This window comes from Chiloscyllium plagiosum, chromosome 18, assembly GCF_004010195.1.
Source record: "Chiloscyllium plagiosum isolate BGI_BamShark_2017 chromosome 18, ASM401019v2, whole genome shotgun sequence".
Lineage (NCBI taxonomy): Eukaryota > Metazoa > Chordata > Chondrichthyes > Orectolobiformes > Hemiscylliidae > Chiloscyllium > Chiloscyllium plagiosum.
In genome coordinates, this window is record NC_057727.1 from 40,796,728 (window position 1) to 40,820,883 (window position 24,156).

The 24,156-nt window shown below is 39.6% G+C and overlaps 1 protein-coding gene and 1 long non-coding RNA gene across 14 annotated transcripts in view; one reads left to right on the plus strand and one right to left on the minus strand.

Moving 5' to 3' along the window:
- The window catches only part of slc25a26 (solute carrier family 25 member 26), a 298,023-nt gene that overhangs the window by 125,224 nt on the left and 148,643 nt on the right, over nt 1-24,156 (plus strand). The gene's annotated exons all lie outside the window — the stretch shown is intronic.
- LOC122559066 overlaps nt 1-24,156 on the minus strand; it is a 62,369-nt gene that overhangs the window by 17,931 nt on the left and 20,282 nt on the right. The window contains exon 3 of one of the 2 annotated variants that reach the window (XR_006314324.1): nt 5,116-5,341. The exons of the other annotated variant lie outside the window; for it this stretch is intronic. This is a non-coding gene — a long non-coding RNA (uncharacterized LOC122559066). Of the gene's footprint in view, nt 1-5,115; nt 5,342-24,156 lie in introns of those variants that run through there. 2 annotated transcript variants of the gene reach the window in all.

Sequence of the window (24,156 nt, forward strand, 5' to 3'; positions counted from 1 at the left end):
TCACCCTCACCTTGACCTCCTTCCACCTATCGCATTTCCAATGCCCCTCCCCCAAGTCCCTCCTCCCTATCTTTTATCTTAGCCTGCTGGACATACTTTCCTAATTCCTGAAGAAGGGCTCATGCCCGAAACATCGATTCCCCTGCTCCTTGGATGCTGCCTGACCTGCTGCGCTGTTCCAGCAACACATTTTCAGCTCTGATCTCCAGCATCTGCAGTCCTCACTTTCTCCTCCTCTATGATCTGTTAAACCAGGTTTCACTTCGGGATCTAACCTGTCCAGTGTTACTGTCAGCTGGGACTATAACATGATCAAGAGAGTGTTTTAGGAAGAGAATTGTACCAAAGAATGCCAATGTGGTTCATAAATTCATGAATACAGCAAAGAAGGCCAATTGACCCATTGTATCCTTGTTGGCCCTTTTAAGTAGCAATTCACATTCTGCCACTCCCCTATCCTATCCCTACCTCTCTCTTTTTTAAATATCCTAAATATCATAGCTTTACACCATAGACAGAGGTCACTCTGCCCATTGTTTCTATCATTGTTTCTACCAATCAGCATAATCTCTTTCTTCTAGCATCTAGCCAGTATCCCCGGAGGTTACTGTACTTTAGTATGTCCAGACAACTTTTAATTATGTTGAAGGTTTCTGTCTCTACTACCCTTTTAAGGAGTGAGTTCTAGAGCCCCTGGCAAACTCAGTTGAAAAGAAATGTGTCGTCTGCTCATAAGCTACCTACCAATCACTTTAAATGTTTCTTCCTCAGTCACTGAGCACTTTGCTAAGAGAAGGAGGTCTTTTCCATCCACTGCATCCTCACAACTTTGTAAACCTCAATCAAATCTCTCCTCAGCCCCCTCTGTTCCAAGGAAACCAGCCCCAGCTCATTCAATCTTCACTCAAAGCTGCATTTTTCCAATTCTAGCATCATTTTGGTATCCGCTGTCATGCAATTACATCCTTTATGTGATGAAGTGACCAGAACTATTTCCAGCTGTGGCTTAACTCCGAGTCATAGAGGTGTACAGCATGGAAACAGACGCTTCGGTCCAAACCGTCCATGCCGACAGATATCTACTCTTCGTTCGCTGAGGACTAAGATATTAAAAAATATTATTTATGCTCTCTTAACTAATCAAGCCGTAATTCTGTCTTTGGAGATCTCTAAGCATGCACTCCAAGGTCAAGTATTTTCTGTCAGTATTCTCCCATTTATTGCGTATTCCTTTGCCTTGTTTACCCTCCACAAATGCATCCTCTTGTACTTTTCCAGGTTGAATTCCACCTGATTGGCCAATTTGATATCTTCCTGTAGTGTACAGCTCCTTTCTTCTCTATTAACTGTGAGGCCAGTATTTTGTTTATTCTGCAAACTTTTTGATCATTCCCCCACATTTTAAGTCCAAGTCATTCATACCTATTGCAAAAAGCAGGGAACCATTTTCTGAGCCCTGTGGAACCCCACTGGAAATAGTCTTCCAGTTGTAAATGTACCCATCAACCAATACACTTTGTTTACTGCCAATCAAGCAATTTCATATTCAGTTTGCTACATTCCCCTGGATCCTGTGGGCTTTTATTTAGTTTGTTATGTGGGACCATTGTAAACCACATGAACTGCACAATCTTTACTAATTCTGCCTTTTGAGTCTTGGAGGAAAAAAAATTACCAAAGGTTCTAGCACTACTGCTAGAACGCTAAGTGAATAAAATGCCAGTCAGAGGATTAGTCTTCAGTTGAGGATTCCTGAAGAAGGGCTTATGCCCGAAACGTCGATTCTCCTGTTCCCTGGATGCTGCCTGACCTGCTGCGCTTTTCCAGCAACACATTTTCAGCAGTTGAGGATATAGGGCTGGATAAGTTAGAGATTTGGGCCAAATGTTACCTACCACCTTAGTATTTCATTTCTGGTCTTGAGCCTGATAGTTTTTGATGTCATTCTTATTGGGAATGGCTAATTAAGAGACTGCTTCCAAGATTTCCACCCAGTTAAGGAGGAGGGCCAGTGGAAATTTAATGCTCTGGGTGAGATGCCTCAAGATGGAAGCACCCTTTGAAAATTACACAAATGTAATAAACTGTGCTCATAGCTGCCAATGTGTCAGTGTGGACTTTTCTCTGGGTGCTAGTAGCATGGGATATAGGGATGAATTCGAGGAAGCCTTGCTGGCCTGTCAACTGCCACTGGGAAATGAAGCACTTCACATTCTGGACTTCAGGGTAGGTCCCCTAGTGGCATGACCAATTTGCTATTGTAGGCACCTAATTGATGCAATAACTGATGCCAGGCAAGTAGCTCATGTGCTCCCATCTCCAGCAAGATCATGAAAGGTGGGAGCATATTGGGATAGCATGCCAACTCATTTTCTTTAAAGCAAGCTCCTCACCCATAGTTTGTACTGGGGGTTTTATGGGCAGGACTTAAAATGTAATATATTGGGGTCTGGCAATCTTAACAATACAGATTTGAATCAATACAGGTATAAGTTAGTTAAACAGGTGTGATCTTGTATCAAGCAAGTGAGTTAAGAGGTCAAGATAGAAGTTTGTTCACAGAAATTTCATATTTCAAAGTCTTTAAAATATATTGAGTGGTATAGATAGGTGGACCTAAGTTATTACTTAATAATTATTATTGCTTAATGAGAAGTTATAATTGAATGTTGGTGGGAACTATATGTACATTAGCTGTCAGGAGAAAAATACTTAATTCGGAGGGTAAGAAATATACACCAATACAAATAGAGGAGGAAAATCTAGGGCTTTTCAAATTCCAAAGAGTTGCCATGGAAAAGTACTGAACATAATACAGCAGGGATGCCTGTGCCTTATTGTGTTTGGCATGGAACTCTGAATCCCATCTATTCCAAAATAAATTCTAGATCCACTTAGGCGAATAGCAGCCTCTCCCAAATTCAGTTGGTTATGAAAGAAAAATATGAATGAAATCCTTGACAAGAAATTTGAATACCCAATTAGAAAATAATACCCAGATCTGCTAGTCTCAGGTCATCTTATCCTGACTAATGTACATTGGGATCTCTTAGACCTCGAATGCAATGACTGTGCAGGAATTGCCTGGAAAATCTAAACTTCCAATGTGTATTTACTTTGGACCCTCCAAATAAGTCTCGAGCTCTGAGTTATAGAGATTTCAGAGGATTCCAATTTACGATCTGGATAGATACCCAGGTGTCAGAACAGTTTTAATTAAAGTCATAGAGATGTACAGCACGGAAACAGACCCTTCGGTCCAGCCTGTTCACGCCGACCAGATATCCCAACCCAATCTAGTCCCACCTGCCAGCACCCAGCCCACATCCCTCCAAACCCTTCCTATTCATATACCCATCCAAATGCCTCTTAAATGTTGCAATTGTACCAGCCTCCACCACTTGCTCTGGCAGCTCATTCCATACACGTACCACACTCTGCGTGAACAGGTTGCCCTTTAAGCCCCAGCCTGTTCAGCCTCTCCCTATAGCTCAAATCGTCCAACCCTGGCAACATCCTTGTAAATCTTTTTTGAACCCTTTTCCGTTTCAAAACATCTTTCCGATAGGAAGGAGACCAGAATTGCACGCAATATTCTTCAAGTGGCCTAACCAATATCCTGTGCAGCCGCAACATGACCTCCCAACTCCTGTACTCAATACTCTGACCAATAAAGGAAAGCATACTGGATAACTATCCAGGTGAGTTAGAACCCTTACAGAAATGTATTTAAAAAGCTAAGTTAGCCCATAGATGATTGTACGTAAGCCGAATTAAAATACCTATGGGTTGGAAGATAAATTTCTTGCAAGAATAGGGTAAATCAGAGTTTATTGCAAGTACTTCATCCACATTATACAAGGCAACATTATTATTTGCACTGGGAAACACAAGATTTCTAAAGGAAGTCTATAAAATTACTGGAATCATTAGTCCTTTACTAACTTCAGGGCGGATGAACAATAATGTATGGCATAGGAACTTGTTGCTACCCCAGCCATTTGCAAGTCTAAATGAGTGCTTGATTATCCAACATGGTGCACTATATATATATATCCTTGTTGGAAATGCATCTCCACATTGCTACTGGTTCATTTTTAGGTATCCAGAGCTCATACCTGAAACAGACATGGGGGGAATTAGATACCCAGTTTTGGCAATATGCAAAAGCAACTTAATTTTGGGTAAACGAGTGGAGACTACGTTTTGAACAGTGTTCCTCTTCTGTCAGTCCAAAATCAGTCTGAAGAAAGTTGCCACCTTAACACTTTTTGCTGTTGCTTTGTCTCTCTTTTCTTATTCCCTACTGATATCCTATTTTGGCAGTGTTCTCAAAATTTACAGCTGATTTTCCATCTGGTATAATCTTTCCTCAGCAACTGGCTCTTTTATAATTTTAAAGCCATCTGTTGGACTGTCCCACCCTACCTAAAACCAGCTATTGATATTGAAAATGTAAAAAATAAAATCAGCTCACGATTGTACATGTCATCTTTGGTGAAAATACAATGAAAAGACTTTGCCTGTACAATGTTTTGATATGTTTTTCAATGTTGCTGCTAGACCTTTATTGTGGACAGTTTCATTTTTCCAGTCTGGCCCTCTGATCTTCTACAGTCCTTGTCCTGGATTAACAGATATTGGAAAACAGCAAAACTCTAAATGAAGAATTTGATGAAGACAGCTGTTGAACAGATGGGGATTTGCTGACACAACAGGATACTAACTTGGCTCTCTACACACTCCCTATTTCAAACCACAACCAATAGGAAAATAATATGTTTTTAACTCGCCGACTGCTGTAGGTGGTGTAGCTTGTGCTGAGAAAATCTGACCTGTGGCATTCTTCTTTGGAAAGACAGTTAGTTAATGATGGCTGATGTTGCTCTGAATATTGACTTTCATGGCCAACAATGTACTCCACAAGCTTTGTTCGCAATGCAGAGTTTTCACAGTTTAATACAATAAGATCAAGAAAGGGGGGTGCTCAGTATCAAACAGTTATTTCCAATGAGATTAAGTTGCTTTTGTTTGTTCGTTTGCTGTAGGCATACTGGCTCGGCCAACATTTATTACCTAACTGTCCAGAGAGAGGTTAGGATTTGAAAGGCAACACTGCTATGGGTCTAAAGTCATATGGAAGCCAGACTGGATAAGGATGGCAGATTTTCTTCTCTAAAGGACATCAGTGACGATCAACAGTGGTTACATGGTAGCAGTGAGGCCAGCTTTTTAATTCTGGAGTTTTATTGAATTCAAATTTCACCATTGATCAAGGTGGATATCTAACTCATACTCAGAACATTGGAAAACTGGAAAAACCTCGCAGGTCTGGCAGCATCTGTGGAGAGAGAAAGAGAGTTAACATTTAGGATTTGGTATGACTCTTCAGAGAAGAAGCTGTTCAGTTTTTTCCAGCATTCTCTGTTTGTGTCAGAGTTCAAGCATTTATGCGATTTGCTTTTATGCAGAACATTAACTAGGGAGTTTTGGATTGCTAGCTCAAAGATATTACCACTATGCCGCCATGTTCCTCCATTATGTATGTAAAGATTTTTCAGCCCAGGTTTAGATGTCACCATTATGTTTCCATTTTAATAGTTATCTTATGCAAATATTCATTCTTGTATAACAATAATGCAGAGAAATACAAATAAATAATTTTGCAAGCATTGCTCAAACATTAGCCGTACACAGTCCAGGTGTGTTGCAAAGAGGCTGTGGAAGAAATCCGAGAGAGAGAGAATCGTGGATTGATTTAAAATTGGGATTCATAAGAGGTAGCAATATCTGGCAAACATAAGGAAATGAAAAGCAGAAGCTCACCAGTGGGGGAAAAAACTTATCTAATTGAATTGAGGACATTTCATGATCTCTTTCAGATCCTCAAATCATTATTACTTGGCCACATTTATCTCTGAACTTGAGCCCAAGCCAGCTCTGAGTTTTTCAAATTACATGGGCTTTAAATGGACCAAACAGACCAAAAGTCAAAATATGGATTTGCCATATGCTGATTTTAATCTCTGCTATTGGCAGCCGTGTCTTCAGCTGCCCAGACCCTAAGCTCTAGAATTTCCTTTCTCACTCTGTCTTTGTCTCTCTCTTTCTCTCTGTCTCTATCTTTCAGCAGCCCCCTCTCTCCCCTCCTTTATGATGCTTCCTTTGTTCATGTCTTTGGTCATCTGTCTTAATATCTCCTCATGTGGCTTGCTGTATGTTTTGTTTGATGTTTCTTGAGATGTTTCACTTCATTAGCTGAACTATATGAATACAAGCTGTTGTGCAGAAAGGAAACGTTCCCATTATAAAGATGAAATGATACTTCTGCAACAGGAACAAAAATTAATTGAAATTCATCATTTTATGTAAAGGCTTAATACATCAATACAAAATTATTTTGCCTTAGTTATTCCATACCAACAGACTAAGTTCTCATCAAAAATAAATCCTAATCCAGTTTGTTTGTGTAATCGAACACATGCGACTCAATGTTTAGCTTTTGAAAGATTTAGATGCACAATTTGGTGATTACTTTGTTTCTGCAGGTCTTATTCTAACTTTTGACACCATGAACAAATGCACCACATGTAAGACATTGGAGCTAGTCTGATTATGGCCTTAACACACCTTTCCTACCTGCTGTCTATATCTATCAAAATGTACTCAGCATTAAAAAAAAAACAATTGGCTCGACTCTACTGTTTTGTGGGAAGAAAATAGACTAACAACTGTCTGAGAGGAAAGAAAAGCCTTCACACAGCCATAGTCATAAAGTCTTACAGCACGGAAACAGACCCTTCTGTCCAACTTGTTCATGCTGACCAGGTTTCCCAAACTAAACTAGGTCCATTTGCCTATGTTTGACCCATATCCTTCTGAACCTTTTCCTAAACATGTACCTGCCCAAATATTTTTTGAATGTTGTGACTGAACCTGCATCCAGCACTAACTTAATTGAGTCTTTTGAAGAAGTAAAGAAGTGCATTGATGAGGGCAGGGCAGTGGATGTGATACATATGACCTTCAGTAAGGCGTTTGACAAGATTCCTCATGGTAGACTGGTCAGCAAGGTTAGATCACATGGAATACAGGGAGAACTAGCCATTTGGATACAGAATTGGCTCAAAGGTAGAACACAGGATGGTGACGAAGGGTTGCTTTTCAGACTGGAGGCCTGTGATCAGCGGTATGTCACAAGGAATGGCACTGGGTCCTCTGCTTGTCATTTATATAAATGATGGATGTGAACAGAAGTGGTATAGTCAGTAAGTTGGTAGATAGCACAAAAATTGGAGGTGTAGTTGACAGTGAAGAACGTTACCTCAGAGTACAACAAGATCTTGATCAGATGGGCTAATGGGCCGAGGAATGACATCTGGAATTTAATTTCGATAAATGTGAGGTGCTGCACTTTGGAGATGCAAATCAGGGCAGGACTTATACACGTATTGGTAAAGTCCTGGTGAGTGTTGCTGAATGAAGAGACCTTGGAGTGCAGGTTCATAGTTTCTTGAAAGTGGAGTCATCGGTAGATAAAATAGTGAAGAAGTATAGAGATGCACAGCAGGGAAACAGACCCTTCCATCCAACTAATCCATGCCGACTAGATATCCTAACCTAATTTAGTTCAATTTGCTAGCACTTGGTCCGTATCCCTATGAAAGGATTCAGAACAGATTTAGAAGAATGTTGCCAGGGTTGGAGGGTTTGAGCTATAGGGAGAGGCTGAATAGGCTGGGGCTGTTTTCCCTGGAGCTTTGGAGGCTGAGGGGTGACCTTGTAAAGTTTTATAAAATCATGATTTCTATGAAGTCATGGATAAGGTAAATAGACAAGATCTTTTCCTCAGGATAGAGGAGTCCAAAACTAGAGGACATATAACTCTATGACTTCCTCTGGCAATTCATTCTATGTATGTATCAGCCTCTGTGTGAAAAGGTTGCAGCTCAGTTCCTCTGAAATCCTTTCCCTCGCACCTTCAACCTATGTCCTCTAGGTTTGAATTCCTCTACCCTACAGAAAAAAACCCTTTGCAATTCACCTTATCTCGTCCTCTCATGATTTTATAAACCTTAGATCGCCCTCAACCATTTCTGTCCTTAAAGAGAAACTTCTTGTTCTTAAACTGTGTTCTTTCGATTTCATCTCCCTCTTGTTAATACTTTTTCTGCTGGATATAATTCATCATTCTTGTATTTCTTCATTGATTGTCTGCCTAAACAGAATCTTAACCATTGCTGATTAGTTTGAACTTGATTGTGAGCTTCTATTCTGTTGGTGCTTGTCAAAAGCTGCACTGTTTACCTGATCTTAACATTGCACAGCGTGGAAAAATTGAGGAAGGAATTGATGCACTTTGTGTCATTGCTGCTTTTTCTCAGTCAATTATTTTTGAATGTTGAAAATTTCTTAGTCTCTCGAGCTATACTACTCTTCTTCTTTGGTGATCATTTCTGCTGCTGCTGGTATGGGACTTCAATTTTGTTTTATTCATTTGTGAGATTATGGGCATTCCTAGATGGCCAACATTTATTACCTGTCCCTAGTTTCTCTTGACAAGATGGTGATGAGCTGCCAGTTCACTTGCTGTGGGTTGACCCACCATGTCATTAGGGAAGGAATTGGAAGATTTTGACACAATTACAATGATGAATGACAATACATTTCCAAATTAGGATGGTGAGTGGTTTGCAGGGGAAGTTGCAGGTGGTGGTATTTCCACGTATCTGCCTCACTTGTCCATCTAGATAGAATTGATCGTGAGTTTGGAGGGTGCTGTCTATGGCTGTCTGGAGAATTTCTGCGTAGATAGTGTACACTGCAGCTACCAAGCATCAGCGGTAGAGGTGATGCTAATCAAGCAAGCTGCTCTGTTCTGTATGGTGTCAAGTTTCCTGAGTGTTGTTGGAACTGCACCCATCCAGCCAAGTGGAGAGTATTCCATCACACTTCTGACTTGTGACTTATAGGTGGTGGGCAGGCTTTGAGGAGTCAGGAAGTGAGTCACTTCCTGTCAGATTCCTAACTTCTCACCTGCTTGTGTAGCCACTATATTTATATGATGAGTCCGGTTGAGTTTCTGGTCAGTGGAAATCCCCAGGATGTTAATAGTCGGGGATTCAGTGACGGTAACACCGTTTAATGAAAAGGGGCAGTGGTTAAATGACTTCATATTGGAAAAGGTCATTGTCTCACATTTGTATGTTGTGAATGTTACTTGCCACTTGTCAGCCCAAGTCTGGATATTGTCCACATCTTGTATTTGAACATGGACTGCTTCTGTATCTGAGGAGTCATAAATGATCCTGAACATTGGTAATCTTCAGCAAACATTTCCACTCTGACCTTATGATGGAGGAAAGGTCATTGATCAAAGAGCTGAGATAACTGACCTCCAACAACCCCGACCACATTACTATGTGCTAGGTATGACTCCCATGATTGGAGAGTTTTGACCCCAAATTCCTTTTGTTCCAGTTTTCCAAGGGAACTACCTTAAATTTTTCTTGGAATATGAGCAAGTCCAGCATTTGTTGTTTGTCCCTAATTCCCTTGACCTGAGTGGGTTTCTCGACAATTTCTGAGTTGGAGTCACAGATGGACTAGACTACTTAAGGGTGACAGATTTTGTATCCAAAAAGAGCATGAGGTAAGGTTGTTTAATAACTGATTAAACAACTGATGGTCACTGATGGTCATCACAGTCACCATTATTCCAGAGAATAAATCATTCTGTCAGCTTCTATAATGGGATTTGAACCCATGATCCCAGACCATTAGCTGGGCCTCTGGATTACGAGTCCAATCATATTACCACTACCTCACCATCTCCCTGTAGAACATTTTCATCATGCTGCTGATGAGCCCCAGTGACCTTTAAACATCTGAGTGGCTCTTACAGCAGTGGTTCCCAACCTTTCCAGTATCAAGGTAAACTTCAATGAGACAGACAATTCCCTGGTGCTTGTTTTCAGCTGAATGTCCACGTATGCACGGTGTGGAAACTCCACACGTGCATGCTATTAGAAGTATATGCATATTTGGCTCTGGAGGTTTGTGCATATGCAGATAGGGGCAACTAGTGTAAGCCAATACCTCCATGAATAATAGATAGCAAGGCTGTGAAGGAGATTAGAAACATTGGCGTGGTCTTGATGCTCAAGTGAAGCAATATCCTGAAAATATCACAGCTCACTTCACACCTTATCATGGCTTCCATAGCACATTGATTAAAGACTATTGTTCTATTGCATTGCTGCAGAAGATGCCAGTATATCAGTGAGCTACCTGAGCACTTATGGACTGCTGGTACATCTCTCTTATTCTGAGTTTTCTTTCTCCATGGAAACTATCTTTTTACTATGTACCGCTTGTGTCGGTTAACTCAATTTATCACAGCACACCTCTTGAATCTTTCAAATTCTCAGTATGCAATCTAAATGGATTAACCCCCAAAATATTATAAGATCCTTGAGGGAAATGATGCTAGGAATTTCGATCAATAATCTAGTACTGTCAAACTTAAATGAATTAATTCTGAACCATTATTCCTCGTAAGCTTTTAGAGTTCATGGACTTCTGCAGCAGTGGAAAGGGACAATTTAAAAAAAAAAATACAGAACGCCCAAGTGGATTGTATATGATTGCTTCGCTTGGGGAGGGAATGAGCTTCTGTGCAAGTATATTTTGTCTTATTTTGCATTAATATTGTGATGATGCTGTGGCTTTAAGAGGTTATTTTGTCCTTTTTTTGGAAGAGAGGTTTTAAGGCAGAGGTGCTGAGTAGTTTGCCATAACCACCACAGTAAACAGCTTGTGAGCCCTGCGGTTTTATTTTTAAATGATGGAACAACAGAAGCAGCCTGAATGGGTGTGGTCAAACTTCCACCAAACCAAGATCTTGCAGCAGTTGCTGTTGGGGTTTTGAAGAAGTGGAAACTATTTTTTCCCACTCTCTGTTACAGCCAAAAGCTGGGGGTTCTCTGCCTGCTACGGGAGTTGAATGTGAGAATCTGTTTTCTGAATTTGACTTTTGCCAAAGGTGCGTTTATAAGATGTTAGCATATTGGAACAGTTAATTAGTAACACTCAATGTATCTATTATCCGGTTAAGTTTTCCAATAGAGTTAAGCTTTTCCAATTCCTTCTTTCTTTTATTGTATTTCAGTTGTAGTGGGTGAATAAAATGTGGTTTTCTTTAAATCCAATAGTTTGACCAAGTGAATTGGATCTAGAACACGAGCTTATATTTATTTTTAAAACAAGAAAATGTTAGGACCTAGACTATCTTAATATTTTGAGGGGGTTTTTAGATTAGATTAGATTAGATTAGATTACTTACAATGTGGAAACAGGCCCATCGGCCCAACAAGTTCACACCGACCCTCCCAGCAACCCACCCAGACCCATTCCCCTACATTTACCCCTTCACTACACTACGGGCAATTTCGCACAGCCAATTCACCTAACCTGCACATTTTTGGACTATGGGAAGAAACCGGAGCACCCGGAGGAAACCCACGCAGACACGGGGAGAATGTGCAAACTCCACACAGACAGTTGCCTGAGGCAGGAAATGAACCCGGGTCTCTGGCGCTGTGAGGCAGCAGTGCTAAGCACTGTGCCACCGTGCCGCCCGATTTGTTCCGGTCCATGACAAATATTAAATGGAATGTATAGCAAAGAAGAAAGCTATATGGCTCTTGGTTTCTGTAACCTGATTCACCTCTGCCACTGCCTGGGGTGGGCACACGGTGACGTTAGAGTCTCTCGCCTAATGCCCTTCTGCCACCAACTCGCCATTGCCAGTGCCGGACCAAAATCCAATGACAAAGTCAAGCGTCAACTTTCACTGCTTGTCCTACCTTGTTGATGTCACCCCAGGGCTCATTAGGCTCGTTCACACCTTCCCATGGTGGACTCACCCCCTTCCCCAACCAACACACACATACCGGGTTCACTCCCCCACCCTATGCTGGGCTCACGCTCCACCACCCACACACTGGGTTCACTCCCCTCCCCCCACTACTGGGCTCGCATCCATCTCCCCAACCCCTCCCACCCCATGCTGTGCTTGCTCTTCACCCCCCACCGGCTCACGCTCCCCCTACCATGAATCATCAATTTATTTTTTAATTTCATTTCCAGCAGCTGGTAAAATTGATTGACAGCTGGTGTTTGGGCACCACAAAACATTCTTTGCCATGTTCTGGGATGGTACCTTGAGACTCATCCTTGCCAACCATGAAATTTCATGACCAATTGGATCATTTTAGGATTGATTCACAGTTTCATTGACTTTTGTGCTTTCCCTGTCTGCATTTTATTTGTGATGTATGGGAAATATTCTGGAGTTCAGGTTGTGAGTTACGTTTTCCAAAAAAAAAATCACCTGACTTCATGTTCAAAGGGCCAAATGTTGCACTATCTCAAACACAGCTTTACAGCAGGCATGTTTTTTCCCTTGTTCCAACTGCATTTGATTTAAGGTTACTTAGAAGCAGAAAACCTTTGGTTCTGAAATAGACAGTGGATAATCTGTTGGCAAGGGGTCTAGGTCAGTCACGATCCAACATTGAATAAATCTGTCATTGCTATTTATACCATATGTGATCTGATTTTTGACAATCCCCACTAAAATTTAATCTGATCAAAGGTGTCTCTGTAATTAAATTCATATTGCTGCTTTGAGAAAGTTCCAACTCTGCAGCTATTTTAAATTAATAAAGCCCTTGACTAAATATTGCCAAATGTAAGGCGATCTCGGGACCTTAATTCAGGATTAGAAACCCCTGCAGTGGAGGCTGACAGCTGCCCCATGCTGGCTTTGCATGTTTGAATGACTTGTTTAAATCTGTAGAGTTTGCAATCTAAGTTTGTAACTAAGTGTTTAAAATACACAGAATGGTTCTGAAGTGCAGATTATGAAATATATTTATGATATCTATACAGAGACCTCCTATACTTCAAAATTCAAGCACTTGGATCATTTGAGCCTTATAGTTTGAGAATTAGCTGGTAACTGGCTCTACCACAGAGTTTTGAAATAGTGCATCCTTGAACAAACCAAATTGTAGAGTGTTCGTTCCCCTTATGAGTCAATTTATGCAATTAAAAGCAGAGTTCAGAATATTTCAATAATATGTATTTTCCATCTGAAATATACGGTTTTACCATTCCTCTATTCTTTGATTATTTTAAAATTGTTTTATTGTAGCTTTTTATTTCTAATTTATTTTTGTAAATCCTATTTTGTTTTGTGAAAACTTCTCAATTGAGTAGCTTGCACTTATGTTGCATGATATTCTTACATTGATTAGGCCGCTGAGGGGTGACCTTATAGAGGTTTACAAAATTATGAGGGGCATGGATAGGATAAACAGGCAAAGTCTTTTCCCAAGGGTCAGGGAGTCCAGAACTAGAGGGCATAGGTTTAGGGTGAGAGGGGAAAGATATAAAAGAGACCTAAGGGGCAACGTTTTCATGCAGAGGCTGGTACATATATGGAATGAGCTGCCAGAGGAAGTGGTGGAGGCTGGTACAATTGCAACATTTAAGAGGCATTTGGATGGGTATATGAATAGGAAGGTTTGGAGGAAGATGCTGGCAGGTGGGACTAGATTAGGTTGGGATATCTGGTCGGCATGGACAGGTTGGACCGAAGGGTCTGTTTCCATGCTGTACATCTCTATGACTATGACTTTATGTGCTTCATGGAAAGGATCATAGAAACCTGTGACTTGCTACCCAAAAAGCTGGTGTGTCAAAGTAATTTGCAGATTTTAAAGTGGAGGTTGACAGGTTTTTGTTAGACAAGGGTATTAAGAGGATAAAAAGTCATGGTGGACAAATGAAGCTAAGTTCTAGATCAGCCATTAAGTAATTGAATGGTAGAAGAGACTCATTGGGCAGAATGCTCTACTGTTCCTGTGTTGCGAGCTCAACCACTTTGAATTGTCTTCCTGTTTTTCCATTTAATCCATTCTGTTTGTCATTATGTTTAGATTTGTGTCTAAATTGAGAGTTTCCATTTTTATCATGTTCTTTTGATTCTTTAATAAAAGAAAGAAAAATAGACTTGTATGTAATTTCACAACTTGAAACGTAGTCATTATTATACTGCAGGGAACATGTTGTAATGACCAATGTCTTCTTGATCTCTCATTTTATTTCTTCAATTTGATCTAATCATTCCATAGAAATCAGCATCTTAAATTCACAGACCTTAGCATACTTCACATTAAATGAAAACCTAACCAGTTTTGGATCATCTACTGGTTTATTAATTGGTTCTCAAGGTTTGAGATTTGATGACTTTGAATACAAAAACTAATCTTGAAAAGAAAAATTGTACATTGTGTTACAGCAGTCCATAACAGAATAACAGAGAGATACTTCTATGTATCGAATGAACAGCTGTTTGTACACAGTTGTCTGTGCCTGTCCTTTTGGAATGTCTGTAAAAGTGTTTTTAAGGCCAAATTTCATGAAATTTAGGCCGTTCAATCAAAGAGTCTCTAACAAATTTAAAATTGCTATATCCCTCATACAATTGTTATATTTTTTTTTGTCAAAGTCAAACTTGTGGCAGACGTTAGAAGCCTACATTGTCCAGCTTATGTGTTTTTGCTATGAACAAGAAAGAAATCATTTTGGTGCTGGGTTCGTAGGCACGATAAGCTGTAAATGGTTGAAATCCTGCAGTAGCTTCAGTGGAGATTTGGCAGTGAATTGAAATACCTTGAAATTCTTTCATGCCGTAAGTAAGCTAAAACTATGAACATGTTTGCACGAAATGTGTAGCTCTGCGGCTAGGTTTGTGATAATTTCAGAATTTGCTCATCCATAAAAGATACAGTTTTAACCAACATATAATTAAATGTGACAACTGTAAAATATATTTTTTTTTCGGTTTATTTATTTTCTTTTGATCAGATTTTGAATTTTTCTCAATGTAATTCAAATCAAAATCCTTTTGATGATTTACAAAGGGAAGATTTTATATGTTCTGATTCTCATTTGTTGCACTTAGAGTAAACACAGAACATTTGATAAGATGGTGCCTCATTAATTTTACTCCCTGCATGGCATATGTTCAGAAGAAGCAAATAAGACACAGAGGTGGGCCATTCAAGATATCTGCCCCACTGTACAATGAGATAATGACTGATCTGATCATCGTCTACTCCACTTGCTTGCCTTTTCCCCCACAATGCTTGATTGCCTGACTGATTCTTAGCTTTGAATATACTAAATGGCCCAGCCTCAACAGTTCCCTGTGGTAAAGAATTCCACAGATATACATCCCCTTAGAGAAGAAATGCCTCCTAACCTGCGTCTCAAAATTGCAACATTTGAGTCTGAGATTTTCCCCTCTGGTCTCCAGCTTTTCCACAGGGGGAAACAACCTTTCTATGTTTTCCCTATCAACTCCTCTAAGAATCTTGTATGTTTTGATAAGATTGCCTTTCATTCTTCTCTAGTCCAATGAGGGCAGTTGAGAATCAGACATATTGTTTTGGGGTTGGCGTCACATGTAGGTCTGACAAGGTAAGGAAAACAGACTTCCTACTTCCTACAGATTTTAACCCAGGCAGCCAGAGCATTAGTCTGGGCCTCTTTCTCCCTCTGAGGTTTATCTATTTTCACTTCTAAGTGGGAGTAAAACTGTTGAGTCCATTTCTCTTAGCCTCATCCAGGTTCTGCTGTCCGTTACATTTGACCCTTATGTAAGACCATATTTGGTATTCAATTGTAGTAAGTGTATTTGATGTTTTTGCACCTAAATATTGTCCCCTGATGTCTGCAGCACTCACCTTCACCCCTGCAGACCTACCTCATACCAACTAGTGATTATGTCTTGTCACATAAAGAGCGTTTCTGCTCTGATTCTGAAAAATGTGTTGCTGGAAAAGCGCAGCAGGTCAGGCAGCATCCAAGGAGCAGGAGAATCGACGTTTCGGGCATAAGCCCTTCTTCAGGATTCTCCTGCTCCTTGGATGCTGCCTGACCTGCTGCGCTTTTCCAGCAACACATTTTTCAGCTTTGATCTTCAGCATCTGCAGTCCTCACTTTCTCCTCTGCTCTGATTCTACCCCATTGATGACACCTCGATGGCACAGGCACTTTAAGTTGCCAAATGTTGACCAAAATTGCAGTATGGTACCTGCCCAAGTCACAGCTTACACTGTTACAAAACAATCAAACAGAAAATCAATTGACATCCTCTGACTCTGTTTACATCTGCAATTACTTTGACCAGTGAATGTTAAGTGTAAATCACAAGATTGTCAATGATGCATTTAACTTTCAAAATTGCCATGGAGGAGCCCTGGAAACTAATACCTCCTGCTTTCCAAATCACTGTCTTCACTTTACCCTGCCACCCCAAACCCTACCTTTTCAATATTTATGCTTTGCTGATAGTTATTATACCAGTTATAATTTAACCTTTTGTTTTTGATGACTGTTTACCTAGAGATTGACAAATGATATTTAAATATTCTTTTGAAATCTTTAATGTCTTCTTCAGTTCTCAGTTGAATCTTTGTCACAAAAGATGACAAGACAGCACTTTCTCAGTGTTGCATGTCAAGATTGCATACTCAGGACCTGAATCTGAAAATTTGTAATTCCCAGGCAAGAGTGCTTTCAACTGAACCAAGCTGAAACTGTGCAGTTTACTTTGCTTCTCTGGATGCGCAGTATGTTTCAAGACATAAATGGGGAAATCTGTTTTGAAAAGGTTTTGAGTCCTGCATTTTCATTTTTACAACTGTTACAGTGCCATTTAGCAAATATAATGGCATAGCTGATAGGGAGGCCCTTTCCAAAAAATAAGATTCTGTGTTACTGGATTACAATACTACTCTTTTAAAAAAAAGTGTAACTAGACAATATTTTTCCATTTAAAATGCAAACTTACAGCCAGCTGGGAGTACTTTTTTTGTCAGCTGTTTTCACTGACCCACAATAGTATTTTACTGGATAAGATCCAACATTTGTGTAATACTCTGGATAACCACCTGGTTTTAAGCAGAACGACTGCTATCTGTTTATCATATTACAACATATGAAGAGTTTTCCAAGAACCATGTGGATTGATACCTAATAGAAATATGCAGGTGCCAATGGGAATGCCATATAGTTGTGAAATGTAATGTTAACACTTTATTTTATTTTGTACAAAATTTATTACATTAAAGTTGGTAAAAAGCCACACTTATCTTTCAGCATTTAGAAATGTCTTTTACAAAAAAGAAACTGCTGGTTTGCTTATAGTTCTTGTCAGTGCTTTTGTTATTTTATGATAGATCATAATATAAAGGTTTGGTTTCAATTTAATGGACTAAATCCAGTAGTAGTGATTTAAGGTACTGAGCAATCTGGTTCAGTTTGGTAGTGGCCAGGGAGGGAGATGGAGTTAGTGGCAAATATACAATGTACAGTTTGTGGTGGACACCAAAGAAGATAACTGGAGGAAGTTGCATGAAAGAAGAAGCAAATCATTTAACCCATTCCACCATTTAAGTTGATCATGGCTGGCGTATGACCAAATTCTATACAACTGCCTTTTCTGCCCATATCACTTAATCTTTAACTCGCAAAAATCTCACAAACCTCAGTTTTCAATTGACAGTTGATCTTACATTAATTGTAGTTTGCAGAAGTGAGTTTCATGCTTCCTTTATGTGAACAACTGTTCCTTTGTTTTGCTCCTTGAAAGATCTGGCTGTAATTTTTAGATTATAGACTATTCCTAGACTCCCGAGCTAGTGGGAAAAGTTTCTCTCCACCCCATTTGTTTCTGTTAGTATCTCAACAGCCACCTAAATTCCAGAAATACAACCCAAGTTTATTTAATCTCTCTCCATGACTTTTGAGTCTAGATATCGTCATAGTAGATCTATACTTCACTCCCTCCAAGATTAATATATATTTCCTAAGACTAGTGCCCAGAACTGCTTGTGCTAATGTCCACTGTAAAGGCTGTGTCTTTTTATTTTTGTATTTTTTAAAGTTATAGGCTGAAATGAGGAAGAACTATTTTCAAGTCAGTGTAGATATGAATTGCTGCATGTTTTGAAAAGTAAGTAACCTGACATTTATAGCAAGCATTATTTGGAGTGTTGTTTGAATAAGCAGTGAATGAAATGGTTGCTGATGAATTGGATCCAAGGAGCCCTGTGTACAGATGCAATTGGGTGACAACAATAACTCATGGATTACAGACCAGTTATCAATGATGAAAGCCTTTTGCCGACCACAACTGTGATTGGTTCTCGGGTAACTAAACAGCTTTGACCTGGAAGTAAGATGGGGCAAGGATTTTGTTCTCCACCAGAACAGGAGATTTCAAACCCATGTTAAACCTGAAGAGAAAAATAATTCATCTTTCCTTCAGCTGAAACTTTTAAATGCTAAATAGTTTACAGAGAGGCATTGATAGGTCAAGTAAGTGGGTAAAGGTTTTGAAATGGATTGTAGTAGAGGAAAATGGGACATTGTTCACTTAGGAAAAGAGAACAAAAGATAGAGCATTGAGAAAAACTGCAGAAAGCTGTAACTCCAAGGGATTTGTGGGTATGTGTACATGATACACACAAAGTTAGCACACTGGTACAGCAGGAAATCAGGAAGGCTAATGGAATGTTGGTCCTTATTTCAAGTGGGTTGGAGAATGAGAGGAGGGAATTCTTATTGTAACTGTATAAGCTGCTGGTAAATCTCCATCTGGTGTACTGTGAGCAGTTTTGATCCCCATATTTAGGGAAAAATATTATTTCATTGGAGGCAGTTTAGCAAAGTTTCACTAGAATAATCCCCGAATGGAGCGATTATAAAATAAATGAAGATTGTCTGGTTGGGACTGTACTCAGTTTAGAAGAGTGAGAGCTGATCTCATTGAAACAGATAGGATGCTTAAGAGGCTTTATAGGATAAATGCTGAGATGATGTTTCTCCTCATGGGAGAATCTGGGAGTAGAATGTACTGATCAGAATAAAGAGGCACCAATTTAATACTGAGATGAGGAATTTCTTCTCCCAGAGGGTTGTGTGTCTTGAAACCCCTTGCCACAGGGAGCTGTACAGGCAGAGTTCTTGTATATGTTTGAATCTGACAAAGATGGATTCTTGATCACTAGTGGATTCCAGGGTTGCAGAGAAAGAAAAGTGAGCAGGAGGAGTGCCAAATCAGCCAGGATCCTACTGAATGGTGGAGCAGGTTTCAGGGGCCAAATGGCCTACTCCTTTTCCTGTTTCTCATGATCTTAGGATCTTAACATAGAGACATCTTTGTGTTTCATGCAAACCAATAGAAGTATCCAAGGAAAGATAACAGCATACGAATCATAACGATAGCAACCTGAGAATAGAAAATACTGAACTACCTCCCAGTTTTCCTCTCCCTTTAACCTATTTTCCCTACCTTTGTTTGTTTGTGTGTATAAGAGGCTTAGAGTTTTAATTTGGACTGTTCTATGCTGATGGTTTATAACTGTTTATTTGTGGTTAATATCTAATTACTTATAATGAATGTTCATTCTTGTTCAGTACAGAAGTCTGGTCTGTGCTTTCCATCAGTCTGGGTCTGAAAATCAGGTAAATTGGAGAACTTTTTGGACTTCATTAAAAATCTTTAATGACTCCAGAAATAGTAGGGCTTGATTTCCAGCACGTTACCCCAGTGGGTCATGGCACTAACCATGGCTTTGTTTAGCTGGAGTATGGCTTGTACCCACATGTAGTTTCATCCTGTAGTCAGAAAGGCCAACGTTAATGTAGTCTTTTGGATTATTTTCTGCATTTATTCAGGATATTTAATTATGCGTGAAGCAAGATCCTTATGTCTCTTTTGAATTTCCGTTGTTTCCAGCTTTTCAGTATTCAAAAGGAGCAGCATTTGCATAAAGCCATTTGCCACATTTTTGACAATTCAAATAATTTATTAACACTTCTTGCTAATTTTATAGCCATGCATGTTTTAGGCTCCAGCACAAGTCCTTATGGTTTATGCTAGTCTCATCCTAGAATTATTACTGCTTTCTGTCTCTCCGTTTCGAAAACAGTTCAATAATGTAACATCAGATCCAGAACTTTAAGTTTAGCCATCTGTGTCATAATGAGGGATTTTATCAAATGCCTCCGAAAATCTATATAAATAACATCCATTGACATTCCCCATCCACTACTTTCATTATCTCTACAAGATTTCCATCATGTTTGACAGTCATGACCTAAACTTTATAAATCAATACTATCTCTGATCACAACACAGAATTGTTCCTCATTAAAGTCACAAATAACATCCTTTCTTGTCTTTGCTGTCCATTCCACAACCTTTTGCATGGTCAGCAGTACAATCCTACTCCATTGGTGTCCAGGAACCAATTGAGGACAACAATGGGTTAATTGTCAGTAATGAAGAGCAGTGAGGCTTGGAAAGAAGGATACAAAATCTAGAAATATGACTCCAGTCTGAGGCACATGTTCAACCTAGTCTAGGGAAAGACAATGAAAAGTTACTAAACAAGAGAATTTTTTTAATATAACGCCTTTGTGTTCTCCAGTCAACTCAAAATTCTTCACCGTTATTAAACGACTTCTGACAAGTAGTCACTATTATCTCTCTTACTAGTGGAAGCATATTCTCCATGTCCACTGTCACCAGATCTCAGTACATTTCAATGAGAATTTTGTTAGTCATAGAGTGGTGAAACTGTAGAACCTATTGCATAAAAGTCTGTGGAGACCAAGTCATTGAATATATTTAAGACAGAGGTAGGTTCTTGATTAGTAAGGGGATCAAGGGTTATGTGGAGAAGGCAGGAGAATGGGGTTGCAAAACATTTCAGCCATGATCAAATAGCGGAGCAAACTCGATGGGCCAAATTCTGCTCCTATACCTTGTGGTCTTATCATGGAGAAATACAGCAGCTCACTGGTGTATAGCAAGGTCCCACAGCTAGTGATCTGTTTTAGATGTTGGTTGAGGAATAAATATTGGCCTGGTTATAGGGAAAAATTTCACTGCTCATCAAAATATTGCCATTGGGACCTTTATACCCATATTGGAGGGCAAGCAGGGCCTCAGGTTAATATCCACCTGAAAGAAGGCACTTCTGACAGCACAGCATTCCATCAGTACTGCAATGAAGACGTGAGAAAAGATCAGACTGCAGCAATGGGAAGCTGACATCAGGAACTAGATGGGAACCCATATAAATTACTCAATGTGGGTGCAGAAACTGAATCAACATGCACTTTTCAAGTCTGATAGTTTAAATGAAGCAGGCAGGGAATGGCAGTGATGTGGAGATCATTCTAAAGCAATGAATCAGGTAGAGTATGGAATTAAACTTCTGAGAGATGAATATCTGCACCTCACATGGGAGCCAAGTAGACTGAGAAGGAGACTGTTTGTTTATTCATTTATGGAATGTGACCAGCTCTGCCCGGCCAGAGATCATTACCCAATCCCGGTTGGACATGAGAAATTGTTTGGGAGCTACTGTCTAGAACTGCAGGAGTGCAGGGTAAAATAAACCTGGAACCCCACCCGCAGCACCACGTCTATACCTACACCAGGTAGCTCATAAGACATAGGAGCAGAAGTAACCATTGTGTTGTGAGAATGAACACTGAGTCCCTGTGGTTCAGCTGTTGCCTGTGTGCTCAGGTGTTGTGACCTATGCAGATAAAATTGATTTCTTAGTGAGTGGTGGTTTTACCAAGTTAGGTTTTCATTATTTTCTGAAAATAAAAAAAAGTGGGCTGTTATCAGTCCAAGTTTCTTTTTCCTTTGTTGCTCAAACTGTTATATACAGTTCCTGTGTGGATTTTTGTCTCCATGTCATTGTTTCATTCCAAGCTGGTTAGCTGTAAGCAAACTTCCAGCTGTATACATATCAGTAAGACTAAAAGAAATGCAATTTCATGGTGTTCAGTGCCACTTGATTAGAATTACAATTCTGGTTTTGTATATTCCATTCCTATTGCCTGGGCTTGTTAAGTGATGACAGCAGTCATTTTAAACCAGAAGTGTCCATTTGAAAACTATTTCTAGTCTATGAAATTCTCAGATATTGAAGTCAAATGATGAAAGTTGAATATTGATGGCCCATTTTCACTACAATTGTAACAACTTGCATTTGTTGCCACAGTCCTCCTCAGTGGTTCAAGTCATGGATTTAGAAGGTGATGGCGAAGAGCTGAAATACATTTTGTCGATGGTATGCAATGCTACCACAGTGCTATGTTAGATGGGCTGCTGATCAGTAGGGTTACCTGATCCTGATGGTGTCGAGCTTATTGAGTGTTGTTGGAATTGTGTTCATGCACTTCAAGTGGAATGTTTCCATCAGATTCCTGATTTGTGCCTTGTAGATTGTGACAGTGATCTTCAGATCAGAGACTAGGGAGATCTTTGAATAATCCAATCCAATAATTGTGAACTTTTTGTATTGTTTTAAAGATCTGTGGACTGAAATGAGGAAGAGCTGTTTTAAAACCCAGTGTTATAAAAGGTGCCGGTATGTTTGTACTTAATCTGACAGCTTTAGCAAAGTAATGTAAACAATTGTTTGAACAAGCAATAATTGAAGTCTGAGTTGCAGCTGATGTGGTCATCTTTTTGGAAACAAGACGTTGATTAGTCTATGGACTAGTGATCAGTTGTTCATGACCGAGACCTTGTGCCTGCCAACAAAGATGATTCATTTTTGGGTAACTCAACAGCTTGGAATTGGGAATATGTTAAAGAGAAAGACAGAGAGAGAGAAAGAAGCATTTAGTTCTTCCAAACGTTGGGAATGCTCTCTCTGTTCTTTGCAGTCAAACCAAGTAAACCAGTTTCTCCTTCCTGCAGCAGTCATTGCAAGCTGTGATTTTTAACTGATAATTCAGTGTTTTTTTATTAATGAACTGGCCGCTTTGTATCTTTTTAGCAACCAATCTGTGGAGCGAAGACAGAAGCAATTTGCTGGCCAACAAAACAGTCATAGAGGGTTGTCTCAACCATAGAACTTGGGAACTAAGGCTACTGAACTGTCTTTACAGTTTTCCTCTCTGAGTATAAACGATTTTTGTCTATATATGTATGGACGGGTTTATAAAGAGATTAAAGTTTTAATTAGTAGTATTATACACTGACAGCTTATAACTGTTTACCTGAAGCTTGTGCTTAATTCGGTGTAATAAGTAGTAATCCTTGTTAAGTAGTGAAACCTAGTACAGAGGAACTTTGATTATCCAAAGGATTCAGGGTGGGGGGACAGAATTTCATTTGGTTAATCGAATTCTGGATAATCGAATGCCGGATAACACAGTTTAGCTGAGCATTGGGATCTTGCGATCTTGACGGATAATCCAATATTCAGATAATCAAATGCCAGATAATTGAGTTTCCTCCATATATGCTTTCTATCAACCTGAGTTTGAAAGTCAGGTAATTTCAGGAACTTTATATACTTTATGAAACTTTTAACTTCTGTGATGACTCAAAGGAAGCACATGGTGAGGACAGCGCAGGAGGGAGAGAGAGAGAGAAAACCTGCACAGTTACTGCCTTTGCTGTTTTGAATTCACGTATTGCTGGACATCAGAGTGCGTCTGGGAAAATTAACAAACAGTGAAATTCACAACAAATCTTGGAGGAACTTGTTTGGGTGAAGTTCACAGCACAGAGTCAGATAAGTTAATCATTATCTTAAGTGTGTCCAATACAAAAGGCTGCATTAGTGAGTAGAGTGGGTTCTTTCTTGATTATATGTTTTTGGAGATATGTCTCTTGATTAAACTTAAAATATAAGCCATAAATATTAATTTAACCTGGGGCAGTGTTTTGTAGAGGAATAAGACGGTGTTATTTTCTGGGTCTGTAGATTGTGAAGGAGCGAAAATGTCCTTTAGTAAGTACAGTGATATGTACTACTTGTCAGATGTGAGAGTTTAAAGAGAGTTTAAGGGTTACTACGGATTATATCTGCAATAAATGCTGTTGGATGCGAATCTTATCATATCGAATGAATCAGTTGGAGAGACAGATAGAAGCGATGAGGAATTTGCAATTGCAACAGTATGTGATGGATGGCAGTTATAGGAAGGGGGGGAAAGTCTCAGATACAGTCACATAGATGGGTTAACTCCAGGAAA